Source organism: Schistocerca nitens, chromosome 4, assembly GCF_023898315.1.
Source record: "Schistocerca nitens isolate TAMUIC-IGC-003100 chromosome 4, iqSchNite1.1, whole genome shotgun sequence".
NCBI lineage: Eukaryota > Metazoa > Arthropoda > Insecta > Orthoptera > Acrididae > Schistocerca > Schistocerca nitens.
In genome coordinates, this window is record NC_064617.1 from 665,810,774 (window position 1) to 665,825,860 (window position 15,087).

Below are 15,087 nucleotides of genomic sequence, written 5' to 3' on the forward strand. Positions count from 1 at the left end.
TCATCCAATAATGAGCAGAATAGCCTATTTTGTTTAGCAATATTTCTAGGTTTTCATAGCTTTCATTCATATGTAGAGAATGTCCATCAGGTGTAGATGCATACATGTTACCATTGTGTAATAAAACAGCCTTTCAACTAGTTTTGGGTGAATCAATAAACAGTCTTCAGTCCTCCTTTTCGTATTCAATACCAAACTCATTCATCAGACTGGGAATGTCTGAGCAGTACGCTAAATGACCTTCTTGTTGAAAAAACGGGGAAAGTGGCTATACATGTATATTCTGGTTTCAACTGCCAATAAGCTCTTTTCTTTTAATCTAGAGCCAAGCAGTTCCGCTTTTTCTTTCGTTAAGCCCAGATCACTGACCAATTCGTAAAGTTCGGTCTGAGTAAACAATTTGTACTCTAGACCTTCACTATTACAGTGGATTTCATCATCATCTGGTTCATCTAAATCACATAGTACATCAGAAAATACTTCCTTTGAAATAGAATTTAAATAATCTGGTGGTTCAAGAACCGGCAAATCTGTAACATGCCCTACTGGTCGGATGGCTGACGGAAGGTTAGGGTAGCTTTTTACCTTCTTGTTTTTTGAATTATGATCAGTAACATCAACACTGCAAAAGTAGCAATCATTGGAATGATTTCTTGGCTCCCTTCACATTATAGGAACAGCAAAAGTAAAGGCTTTTTCTCCTTTTTGGACCATTTTCTCAGATCTTCAATACACACATAACATACTTTACGCGGCGCCCAAGATTTATCTTGATCACCAAGTTTAGATCCAAAGTATGATAGATAAACGTTTTTCACAAAGTCTGTAATATTTATTTGGTGTTTTTTAATCACAAATTCACCAGGGATATAACAAAAACTGTCGGCACAGTTTTTTTACAACCACAATTACAAATTGTACTGAGCACATGTACAGGAAAAGGGGAAGTGAGATTAGGTTGACAGTACACAAAATACCATGTGTTAACACTAAAATAGAATCCACCGTTTATGCCAGCAAATGTTTTTCAGCAGTGCTATCAACGTCATCTACGTTTGTTATACCTACTTTTTAACTTATTTTATCTATATGAAAGCTGTTAAATTCTGGTGAAAATCTCTTAGTTTAATAAATTTAACTGTAAAATGTGAAGAAATGGTGCGTGCTATAGTTTTTTAAGTATCAGATTTGAATTCCCAGCGTAAAAAGCATAAGAATAAGGTAATTTCAGCAAAAAAGTTTTTCCATCGTTGGCCTGCGTATTTGTCGAAATATGTTTTATGGGCACTTGTGTGATGGACACAGCAGTTCTCACGTGGTTGGTGGTCATTGACCTGACTGCAAGAGGAGTTACTCAGTCAGTCTAAAACGCCAAAGCTTACACAGGATCTGATCATGTTTATTACCAATGCAGTTACATCAGTTTTGCAACTTCAGGAATTATTTTAAAAGAGTAAGTTGGGCAGGTTACATAAGCTTTCGGAATGTTATGATTGGTACATACGACGAATATCAGTACCTCTGAACGTACCTGCTTCACAGGTTTGGCAAGAAGAATGCGTACTGCCAATTCGGCAGAAGTATCTAGATTGTGTCAGTGAACATAAATATTGGTATAGGACTATTTGATTAAATATTGAGGGAACTATGTTTAATACATCAGAAAGCACGGTGTTAAAACGAATTTGTATTTGTAAGTACTTACTGGCATATAAGTAATGCTATTAAGACTTTTTATGAATTATTTACAGTCTGATATTAACGTTATTGACAGTTTTGTTTAAAATTATCGTGTTCCAGAAGGTCGTCAAAGTAAATCGAAACAAGTTTTTCCAACAATGAATGGTGTATAAAGCATGTCGTTAAGACAGTATGGTGCGAATACGTTTAACCACTGTGCAGCACTTGGAAGTAAAATTAGAGATCTCAGATTAGTGAATTTAATATTTAAATTAGAAAAATCTGTTCAGTCCTTCCTCACCTGCAGGCGAGTCTCGGACTGTGCCTGGCTTCTCCATGTCTTGGTATAAGGTGAACATGTGGCCATGTGGCGGTCCCTATATATTTGATAAAGGTCTTGTTTTAAACGCCATTAGCTCTCTGTAATCTCTGCTGGAATTAGCTAGTAGTTTTGGTCTGTACTGATCATCCTCTCGTTCATGATAATTGACAACAAACCGGGCCGTGATGTCAGTATTAAATTGTAAAAAGAAGAAAAAAACAACATTTTAGCTTTTTACTTTCTGAAGAATGAAGCAGAAATGTGTTAATACGGACTTTGATAACACATATGTGCTATTTGTACCTTACAGCTCGTGATTAATGTGTGGTGCTAAGAACATGTAGATGAAACGGGAGAGATACTATCAGGGACTGTGCTGGAGGTGCATTAGGTCAGTGCTCGTTCTTATTTTCTCAAAAGATTGTTAAATCTTGCTTTTGTCATAGTTTCCGCTCTTTAAGTAAAGTGCCATGTCTACAACACAAAACAGTATTAATGTTTTTCTTGTTTAGTGTTGGGGCTTTCCAGGTGTTATTACTATTATTATTATATAAATTCACTATTGATGTCTGAATTATGCCTATGACCATTATTGATACTTGAAGACATGTGTCTGAGTCGCAAGCATTCGGAGAGAGTGTGTCTAAAATTATTGTTTTTTTGTGTGTGTATGATTGTATATCTAAAAGCAATCAACGGGGCAAGTAAAGTGAACGGTACGTATAATAAATTTTCCGATATTCTTGGTGCAGGAATAGGCAACAAACGGAGCAATTAAGTTCCAAAGCCATCTGCCCACAAATAAACGAAACTTGGGAAACAGCTTTACTGGGTTATTCAGGAATTGTATAAATGTAGCGTCCGCCGAATTTCACGTTTTCCTGATAGCATGCTTGAAGAGTCGACGCGCGAGTGTTCCGTAGCCCAGATAGACGTAACAATAATTGGAGTGCGGGACGAGTGCGCCACGCTCGCAGCGCCGCCCGGCGGGTCTTCGGTCATCGGCTGCAGACAGGCCGCAGAGCCCGAGTTTAAGAAACAATTACGCGGGCAGAGAGTTGCGGCGGTGATGGATGTGCAGAGTGGCAGCGGACATTCATCACAGCTGACGGCGGCAGCCTCGCGAGAGGGCGGCGCCGTTGCGCAGGGCACGTGTAGCAGCACAGCGCTCCGCCGCCTGTTTCCGCCTCCTCAGGCGCAGCTGACCCAGCACTGAGCAGCTCATCCGCAGGGCAGCAGCTCAGCTATGGTGAATGAGCGTCACTAGTTGTCTGATCACGTGAGACTTCGTCACACCGCTAGTTTACGAATGCCAAACTCATGTACACGGTTTTCAGCAAACGTCTCCACGATTTTAAAATGAAAGAACACGGAAATAAAGATTGGTAAAAGAATAGGAAAATACGTACGTTTGTTGTGGAGCCTGTTATAACATGCAAAGTGTTGTGGATTGGCAAGACAGCCAACCCACTATAAGGAAGCCGAAAGGCACGCGTTTAAACTCACGAAGGCTGGCGTGAGGTCTGGAACAGGACAAGGAATTGAGACTAGCAAAAGACGTACGTATCTTCTGGAATACTTAACTTTAATCCATAATTGATGAACATCGCTCTTGACGATACATGTGTTACAGCATCAATAGTAAATGGTAATGGCGCCTTGCTGGGTCGCAGCAAATGACGTAGCTGAAGGCTATGCTAACTATCGTCTCGGCAAAGGAGAGCGTAATTTTTCAGTGAACCATCGCTAGCAAAGTCGGCTGTACAACGGGGGAGAGTGCTAGGAAGTCTCTCTAGACCTGCCGTGTGGCGGCGCTCGGTCTGCAATCACTGACAGTGGCGACACGCGGGTCCGACGTATACTAACGGACCGCGGCCGATTTAAAGGCTACCACCTAGCAAGTGTGGTGTCTGGCGGTGACACCACACAAAGCTTTCGAAGTCATTGTTACGAAAGCTGCTGACAGATCACGCTGTTATCGCAATACGTATTCGCTATAAATAATACTCAGAAGCCAAGTGCGATCAATTCCGCCGTTGAAGCATACTATGGGAAAAAAAGGCACTTCCTGTAAAATATATATAATTTCAAATTGTATATAAAACAACCTTATCTCCTTCAAAATACTCTCCACTACAATAATACATTTCCTACACCGTTCGCAGCTCGTGGTCTCGCGGTAGCGTTCTCGCTTCCCGAGCACGGGGTCCCGGGTTCGATTCCCGGCGGGGTCAGGGATTTTCTCTGCCTCGTGATGACTGGCTGTTGTGTGATGTCCTTAGGTTAGTTAGGTTTAAGTAGTTCTAAGTTCTAGGGGACTGATGACCATAGATGTTAAGTCCCATAGTGCTCAGAGCCATTTGAACCAATTTTGCTACACCGATGCTTCCACTCTTCAAAACATTCGTTTTAGTCATCTTTCGAAAATGCTCACAGCTCCTCCGTCGTTTTTTTCTCGACCTCTTCAGTGCTGGCAAATCGGCGTCTTTCATGCCCCTTTTCATGCGTGGAAATGAGGTGAAGTCCGACGTAGGCAGGTCAGGCGAGTATGGTGTGTGGAGCAGCAGAACCATGCCATTTTTACCCACATACTCTGTAACGGAAAGTTGATGGGCATCCAGAAAGAGGTTTGTCATCAATCAACATACCACCGTTTTAAATTGAGCAAACAACTCGTACACTTGAGATTTTCCCATAACGTCATCCTGGCAAGCTGTTTTCAACATTAAAAGAGTTTAACCAACATTTTTACCGAGTGGAAAACCATATTTCACTGCTTAACCTTGTTGTCTTAAAGTTGGCATCATAAAATACGAAACAAGAGCAAAAAAGCACTGGCGAAAACTATCACTGCGGATAAATAGAACATTCCAGGTGGACAACACGGGAGGCATTGAACTGGCAATGAGTTGCGCTATGCAGGCCTAGCGGCAGCAATGCATGCTACACAGGCTCAGCCGACGGCAGTGTTATTCCGGTATTTTGGGTACCTGCTCGTAAAAGGGGCTTAGCTTACCGAAGAAAAAGGCTGAAATCAAGTATACCCTTCACAACGTCTTTTTCTCAAACTGGAATGTCCTAGGATAGGACTTATGATTACGTAAAGGAGACGCAGTGTACAATCGCTAATTGCTTTTCTAGAAAAATTTCGCCACTGTTTCTCAACATATTTACCTGCATGCCAGGAAATCCGACCGAAGTAATGGAGCAGAGACACGTTTAAACGCTTTTTGCACACATACGGTGCTAACAAACTCTTGAGACGTTACTGCTCTGCATTCAAAGGGACGGAGGGGCATATGTGTGACTCTGAATAAAACTTGTCTCGTAAATGTTATAGGGACGATCCGCAACACCATCTGCTTTACGTCCTGTTGCTGTGTTAACAAAACTGTTTACCAGAAGGTGATCCTAGGGTCGCAAGTTAAGCGAATTACAAAATGATAAAAATAAACAACCATTAAAAAAATTGGCAACATTACAAAATCAAATGGCTCTGAGCACTTTGGGACTTAACATCTGAGGTAATCAGCCTCTATAACGTAGAACTACTTGAAGCTAACCTAATGACATCACACACATCCATACCCGAGGCAGGAGTCGAACCTGCGACCTTAGCGGTCACGCGGTTCCAGACTGAAGCGCCTAGAACTGCTCGGCGACACTGGCCGGATTCAACACTACAGATTTACCTTTTAAGAACAAATGGTTTATTCAATAACGTTCAAGCTCCTACGTGAATAAAGATAATTATACGTAAATAAAGTTAATTATAGATATTATATAAACAGTCCTCGAGTTATCTGATGCTGCACGAAAGATGACAGAGTCCTCACTAAGATCAATGAGCGACATGCACGCACTATATAAGTTCCTGCACGCGATTCTTAGATACTCGTAACCAAGACGCTGTAAGCTATTCAAAGTGTGTCTACATTCTGCTTTAGTCCCCGATGATAGGAAACATGAGTCTCTCCTTCTCGATTGACGTCCCGTACTGTTCTTGCCTCTTTAGCGTCGCTTTTGCTCCCTAACCCACCTCTTCCAGCACCAATATGCCCTAACAACACAGACACTTCAGCCAATCAGAGATCGAGCAGCTCCGCACCACGCTGCACATTTCGTACAACTCCTTGACATATATACAAATGGACTACCATTCGTCCGCTAACGATTCCATCACTAAAATACATATTCAAAATTACAGGCTTGGTTAAGATAGGTCTGCTGGCACCAATTCTTATCATTTTTAATTACGTATCTCATTAATATCGACATATATGTGCCTCTAGGACACTCGTTTACACTATAATCAGCATGGATCATGGATTAATATGAAACGTCCCCTTAGAAAATTGATAAATGACTGTGCTTAAACTGACACACAATATTTTTAGCGCAACGCAATATGACTTTCTAAAATCCCTACAAAGGAATGGCCCTGACTAAAAATAACCTATACCTTTCATGAATAACTTACCTCACAAAAACCTTCGTTACTCAAACTACTGCAATACAGCGTGCGCCAATACTGCCAGCTGAATAAAAGATTCTAACTACCGAAGGCACTAACTACTGGTAGGCATAGTTAACAAATGAACGTTTTGATAGAGAATAAACAATGTATTTACCTTAATAGTGTTCAAAAGTCATCATATATATATCAGTTCATGACATCCAGTCTTACAAATTTACTGTCTCTGATACACACGTCCAGATCATCCGCTCTCAAAACTCCGTCATCACTTTCCCCACATCCACCACTGCTGGCGGCTCACCTCCAACTGCGCAATGCTAAGCGCTGTTAACATCCAGCTGCCCAACACTACAATAGCAAACAACAATGCAAACCATCCACAGACTGCACACAGCACAGTCAGTGATTTTCATACAGAGCGTTACGTGGCGTTACCAACATAAAACCCTAAACAGCCTACTTACATAGCCCCCATGCTCCCCACAAAAAATTTTACAAATTGTTTTAGGCAGTGACCAACACAGATTTCAAAAAGTTTCTCATAATTACAATAACAAACATATTAAATGCACACACTTTAATTGATACAATGTTGGTCAAAAGCTAAAGTTTTCTCACACTCCATAAAGACAGTCCTGATCATTCATCACAGTAAAACTGCAGTGTCTTTTTTTTTTCTCAAAGCCTGAGCAGTAAAAGAAAATGCACACGGAAGTAGTGGATTTCCATGCAGTCTTGAAGAAGTAGTGTTGACCTTCCAACGGTAAGACAGTGTTGATTCTTGACATGCAGACAGGTAATGGTCCACAACAGAGCAAACTCACAGCAGGGTCAGTCGAAGTTTTGAAGAATATTGGTAGGTAGGTCATCACAGAGCAGACCCACTGTAGTCCTGGTAGAGATTATGGTATTGGCGGGCCACCAGAGGTGCATACCCACTGCAGTCCTTGTAGAGATAGTGGTATTGGTGGGCCATCAAAGATGCAAACCCACTGTAGTCCTTGTTGAGGTAATGGTATTGGTGGGCCATCAAAGATGCAGACCCTCTGTAGTCCTTGTAATGACGGCCAGCAGCCATCTATTGCGACTGTGCAGCGTTGTTAACATCCAGCTGCCCAACACTACAATAGCAAACAACAATGCAAACCAGCCACAGACTGCACACATCACAGTCAGTGATTTTCATACAGAGTGTTAAGTGGCATTACCAACATAAAAACCTAAACAGCGTACTTACAAACAAATCGATTCACTAATAACTATATACTGCTACACTTTATCAGTGTAAATGTGTAGAACGATTTCGTTCGTAATCCATAGACATATAAACTTAATATTATTGAATATTTAACAGCAACAGTATAATATTTGTTGGTGCCTATTTTGCAACCTCATTACTGGCCATAGGGTGTACTGTGCATCTTAAAAGTATTTATCACGTAGTAAGTGTACACGTGTGGTGGAATGAATGATTTCATTTTCTATATGTTTCCGTTGCAGTGGCAAATTTTTATACGATGTACAGAATTTCACCCTATTGATTGACTTGATGCTCTTGCGTTTACTCTACTAGTCTTCCTAGTCCCATTTCATGTTATGATAGTGCATACTATGTCCGCCATTAACCAGTCGTATACCTTAGGGTCCAACTACCCGCGGTCCATCGCGGCTGTCCTGCGAAGGCCTGTAATCACCCGGCCAGTAAAAAACAGGTCGCTCGCTCGCTAGGCCCTCTCTGTACCTGCTTCGCGGGAACTACTCCCAGACGTCTAGCTTTCTGTTCACATTTACCCATTTGTCAAACTGAAAACCCACTTAACTCTCTGTTACTTTTCAGTGAACCATCGGGACTTTCCCAAGACACGTTAGGCTACACTCCTCGACCGCTCAATAAATATTAACTACTTGTTATGTTCAGTTCCACCAAGGGTTTCACACTAAACTCGTTAAATTACACGGTCTCCACAAAAAACAAAGTGACTACCTCATTCCCGTAGCCCGCATCTCGTGGTCGTGTGGTAGCGTTCTCGCTTCCCACGCCCGGGTTCCCGGGTTCGATTCCCGGCGGGGTCAGGGATTTTCTCTGCCTCGTGATGGCTGGGTGTTATGTGATGTCCTTAGGTTAGTTAGGTTTAAGTAGTTCTAAGTTCTAGGGGACTGATGACCATAGATGTTAAGTCCCATAGTGCTCAGAGCCATTTGAACCATTTTCATTCCCGTAGCCGTGCGTGATGTGTACCCACGGCATTATCCCAAAATTAACGTTGGGGATTCGGTATCTAGAAGAAGCATTATCTGCCCTTTTCTCATGTGAGAATCGATAACTAGTGAACGCTAAGTTGTAATTTTGAACAAACTTGTCGCCACACGCCGGCCGGTGTGGCAGTGCGGTTCTAGGCGCTACAGTCTGGAACCGCGTGACCGCTACGGTCGCGGGTTCGAATCCTGCCTCGGGAATGGATGTGTGTGATGTCCTTAGGTTCGTTAGGTTTAAGTAGTTCTAAGTTCTAGGGGACTGATGACTACAGCTGTTAAGTCCAATAGTGCTCAGAGACATTTGAACTTTTTTTTTTTTTTTTTTTTTTTTCCCTTGTCGCCACACAGCAAGCGTTGAAACGTCGACCAGGTTCGAGTGATTTGTAAAATATGACATCCCTACACGTGATACTGAACAAGTACTTGCCTTTTTTGATAAGCTCTTCGAGGATGCAGTTATTGCTTCGAACTGTTCTAAAAGTACTAGCGTAGGCATGTATCAGGCTTTGTATTCTCGCGATCTGACTCCTACTGATTACTTTTTGTGGGGAATAATGAAAGAAACTGTTTACCGTCAATAACTCATTACGCTGGGCGAGTTTGGTCGTCGATGTGCCTAATGAATAAACATCTTTTGAGATAGTAAATGCCGTTATTCGTTTGCACCAACTCTCAATAACAACACTAGTGAACATTTTTAAAAGATTGTGATGTTGATAAGACTAATTAGAGAGTCCAAGTTTGTTCATGAATTTTGATACGAATTTTACTGCACCATATATTAGCCACCTTTTGTCATTACTACTTATAAGGTATTCTATGACCTTCTTACCTTTCATAATGGACACACAGTATCTATTACTATGAACACACAATAACCGTACAAAGACGGGACCTCGCAGCTCTAGCAGTGGAGAGTATATAAATCGTGTCGGGGGGAAGACTAAAAAGTTCATTTGTTGCAACGTGGAAACGAAAAGATTGATATATTGTGCAAACGGGCATGGTAATTGGCTATCGAGTCAAGGGTACTAACCGAGCGATGTGGCGCAGTGGTTAGACATTGGACTCGCATTCGGGAGGACGATGGTTCAATCCCGCGTCCGGCCATCCTGATTTAGGTTTTCCGTGATTTCCCTAAATCGCTCCCGGCAAATGCCGGGATGGTTCCTTTCAAAGGGCACGGCCGACTTCTTTCCCCGTCCTTCCCTAATCCGATGAGATCGATGACCTCGCTGTCTGGTCTTCTTCCCCAAAACAACCCAACCCCAAGGGCACAAGGAGATCCTAAATGGTTAAGTTAGTAAACTCTTCGCGTGTCGTCATGGTTAAGCCATACCGTGTACGACAAAAAGGCATTATCCAAAACAGGCGCCCTGACAACTGTGGTTCAAATGGTTCAAATGGCTCTGAGCACTATGCGACTTAACTTCTGAGGTCATCTGTCGCCTAGAACTAATTAAACCTAACTAACCTAAGGACATCACACACATCCATGCCCGAGGCAGGATTCGAACCTGTGACCGTAGCGGTCACGCGGTGCCAGACTGAAGCGCCTAGAACCGCACGGCCACACCGGCCGGCCCAGACAACTGTGGTGCACCATGAGCCATAGATGACGGAATTGAGCGAAGACTATGGCCAAGTGTACGACCGAACAGACGTGTAACTGGTGGGAAATTGACCGCCCAGATAAACAAAGGGGCTACCAACATTCGTTATGAACGACCGTTCAGCGAACATTGCTGCCAATTGGCCGCCACAGCAGGCTCCTGGTTCATGCTGGCTACTGCTCATTGTTAACGAAGGCTGGAATTAGCATTACAGTAACGAAACTGGACGTGTGTGTGTGGGTGCTGGGTAAGGCGTGTCGAAAGGTTGCCTTTTCGGATGAATTACTTTTTACGGTGCACATACAGACAACAAGAAAATGGCTCTGAGCACTATGGGACTGAACATCTGTGGTCATCGGTCTCCTAGAACTTAGAACTACTTAAACCTAACTAACCTAAAGGCATCACACACATCCATGCCCGAGGGAGGAACTGAACCTGCGACCGTAGCGGTCACGCGGTTCCAGACTGAAGCGCCTAGAGCCGCACGGCCACAACGGTCGGCTACAGATAACAGCAGGTGTGTACAGCATGAGGTATCTGGAGATAACTTCCAGCAACAATCGTCGGAAGGGTCCGGGGGTGAGGGTTACTTGTGGAATATTTTTGTGCCATTTACTGCCCGATCTCGTCATTCTGGAAGGCACAATGGGTTAATAAAAGTATGCATCCATCCTTAGGGATCATGTCCACTTTCCAAGTTGTTTGTTTTTAGTCGGTACGATAGCATCTACCAGCAAGATAGTGCAACGAGTCTCCCAGCGTGCACTGTTCATGTTTGGTTGGAAGAACATTAACAGCAGTTTACCGTGCTCCCATGGCTACCAAAGCCACCGGATTTAAACTCAACCAAGAATCTAATGGACAACCTCGATGCTGTCATGGATTCTCAACCGAAGAACTTAGCGCAGCTGGTCACGGTGCTGGACTTGGCGTGACTCCGCATCTTTGCCAGTGCATTTCAGAAATGCAGTGAATCTCTTCCTGAACGTCTTGCAGCCGTCAGCGCTGCTAAATGTGGTTTCTGAGGCTTCTGATACCTGGACATTGTAGAAACGTATTTGAAGTGTGAGCGTTTCGATAAAGACTCCATATAATTGGATTCAGCTCTGACATAAACCCTCACACTATTCCTGAGTTACCACATCAACTGTCTTTCTCTCTAATAGTTCGGTGAACTGAAACACATTCTTCCAGGAAAACGTGTTAGAGAAGAGAATCTTCGGTTCCTCCAAGAGTTGCCTTCTAGAGTTGCCTGACGTTGCTCCCCTTGCAAAACTTTAGAAATTGGGCCACATTCCTGACGGAGCGCCAGCAGATTCAGATAGTCATTCAAGACGACATGTAATGCACCGTCTTCGCCGAAGACGGATGAGTGGGGAGGGGTCTGCATCTTCCCCTCCAGGATCTCCTCTAACTTCAGGATTTTTTATCCTCGGTCATCGCATCTCCACAGTTAAGCGGATATGGATGAAAGACTGGGAAAGTATCAAAACTTACGAGGTAATATGTGGGTGTTAGAAAAGTTCTTAACTTGAGAGTAAGGACGAATTTGACTCACACTACAATTAAGTCTTTGTCAGTTTCATTAGAATATGATAAATTTCGAGGCTTGTACCCTGTGAAAGTTTCACGGGGAGGAGTGCTAGTTTGAATCGTGTGTGACATATTCGTTTAAAATAATTTTAAATGTCTCACTAACACTTTATTACAAATTCTAGTTTCCAAAATACCCAGTAATTATTAATTAGAGCTATTTCTCATACCATGAAAATAAGTTAGGATTTTAATCACTTAATTGCAGCTGGAAAGGAACACTTTGACAAAGATCTTAGGTCACATCAAAGATAATGGGGAATATAGAAGACGTCATAGTCATGAACTGTGTTCCCACATAGAGAAGACAACCGATACCATCCGGAAAAGAAGGATTATGTTTTATGGGCATATGACCCATATGAGCCATGAAAGACTCACAATTGTATGATCACCTTCTTTCAGGAGAAGAAAACAAAATGGGCCTGGTTCACATAGGTGGAGAAAAATCTTAAAGATGTGGGGATCACCCATGATGACATCTTGGAGCGTGTCCTACTCAAGGAGAAACTTACGACGTGGCAGGGTTTCCAACGAAAGCCAAAACTAAAATCAGAAAAGGCTTGGACCCAGGGGAGGAAGGAGGACACCGAGAAAGAATGCGAGAGCTGTGGGCAAACATCAGAACACATAAAGCAAGACAGTAGGAATAACGTTGTCCAATGATGGCCTATACAAAATGAATGACTGAATGATTGAAATAATTGTAACTGATAATTCTCGTGTAATTTTATGACATGGGTACCCCAGCTCAACACAAAATATATTTGATTATAGACAATGCACTGTTTTAACAACCAAATACAATTAGGGAAAGAAATCGCAGTACCGAAAAGTAATTATTGGAAAGTAATGAAATAATGGGAATGTATTTGTCTAGATATTATATTTAAGTAACTAACACTGCAATGTCATAGGTACATAGATATGACATTGTACCCACTATACTATTGAATGCAAATGTGCATTGAGTTGCATAAGTGCCGGATGTCAGTTTGTCGAATGAAGTCCTTTGCCTGTTGCATTCAGTCGCTCAATACAGTGACGATTAATGCTGATTATGGATGATACTACAGTTGTCCAGTGATATCCCAAATGTGGTCGACTGCAGACAGATCCAGTGATTGAGCAGGCCTAAGGCTACATGTCGATACTCTGCAGAGCATGTGGACCAACAACGGAGGTATTTGGGCATTATTCTTTTGGAAAACACCCCCTGGAATGCTGTTCACGAATGCACAACAGGTCGAACTACCAGACTGATGTACATGAGATTGTTCCTACTGTCACAAGAAATCGCACCCCTGACCATACCTTCATGCATAGGTCGAGTGTGTCTAGCATACAGACAGGTTGATTGCTGTCCCTCAAGTGACCTTCTAAACAACACATGGTGATCACTGACAATGAGGCAGAATCCGTTTTCGTCAGTAAACACAACAGAACTCCATCCGGCTCTCAAATGAGCTCTCCCTTTATGTAACTGAAGTCGCAAATGGCGGTGCAATTCGAAACGGTTCTTAGTTTTCAAAACGGTTTACTCGCCAGTTAATGAATCTTGTACTAAGATACCACTGCCCACTATTTACGTTCAGTGACCTGCCACAGTAGTCGAACAAAAACATCAACCAAGCTATTCAGCAGTGCCCAACAAATTGAGCATCGATGCCAGCTAATACTCATATACTATTACTTTTGAAGGTAATCATCAGTGTCACCCATACGAAGTATAGGACTCTGCAGTGGTACGGCGAGCAGCGTTCTGCAAGGAAAGCGAGCCGAATTGTTAGTACTTCCAGGTATAAGACTGAATCCACGAGCAGCTGTTCAAGCAGTCGCAGCATCCTCCACCACAATACAAGGCCACGGAGAGTAAACTGTGTCTGGAAATTTGCACCTGTGCATCAGTTACAAGTTTCTCAGATCCATTTTACTTACAATATCATGTGGTCAGGAAGAAAGTCTATAGAATAATCTTTGGACGACAAGATATCATTAAAAAAAATAAATAAATAAGTAGGCCTACATCTTAACCTGAATACCTGAGGGAAACCAAATGCATCCAGCTCCTACACGGAGAATAAGTCACCAGTTTACAGCATACAGTGCTTGATCATTCATCATAAGGGTATCTCCATATCTAGGTGCATCCTCTTCCACATGAGGATTAACTTGACACCTGTTTTTCGTTTGACTCATCAGTCTTCTGACTGATTCGATAAGACCTACCACAAATTCCTCTCCTGTGTCAACACTCTCAACACAGAATAGCAATTGCAATGTACACCCTCAATTGTTTGCTGTAAGTTTTCCACTCCTGTTTTTCTTTATAGTTTTTATCCTCTACAGCTCCCTCTAGGTGTCATGCGAACCTGTCCCATCCTCTTGCTAGTATATTGTGTATATACCATTCCTTGCCGATTCTGCGGAGAACATCCTCATTCCTCTCAGTCCACTTAATTTTCAAGATTTTTCGGTAGCACCACACCTCAAATGCTTCGATTCTTTCCTGTTCCGGTATTCCCGCGGTTCATATTTTACTGCCATACAACGCTGTGCTCCAAACGTACTTTCTCAGAAATCCATTCCTTAGGTCAAGGTCTAAGTTTGACACTAGCAGATTTCTCTTGATCAGGAACGCCTATGCTACTCTGTTTTCATGCCCTCCTTGCTCCATCTATGGAGGGTTATTTTTCTACTTGGCAGCAGAATTCCTTAACTTCATCGACTTCGTCATCCTCAGTTCTGATTTTAACTTTACCTTTGCTGTTTTTCGTTGTTTTCGTCTTCCTTCGATTGACTGTTAATCCGTAATCTGTGCTTAGTAGCATGTTCTTTCCATTCATATTCAGTTTCACTCAGTGTAGCTACGACATCAGTGAATCTTATCACTGATATCACAATGAATTTTGATCCTTCTTTTTGATCTTTCTTTTATTTCAGTCATTTCTTCTCCGACCTATACATTGAACAGTATGGGCGAAAGAGTGTACCCCTGTCTTATACTCTGTTTCATCCGAGGACTTCGTTCTTGGTCTTCCACTCTTATTGCTTCCTCTTGGTTTTTGTAAGTATCATGTATTGCCCGTCTTTCCGTACAGCTTACCCCCACTTTTCTCAGAATTTCGAACGTCTTGCGTCAT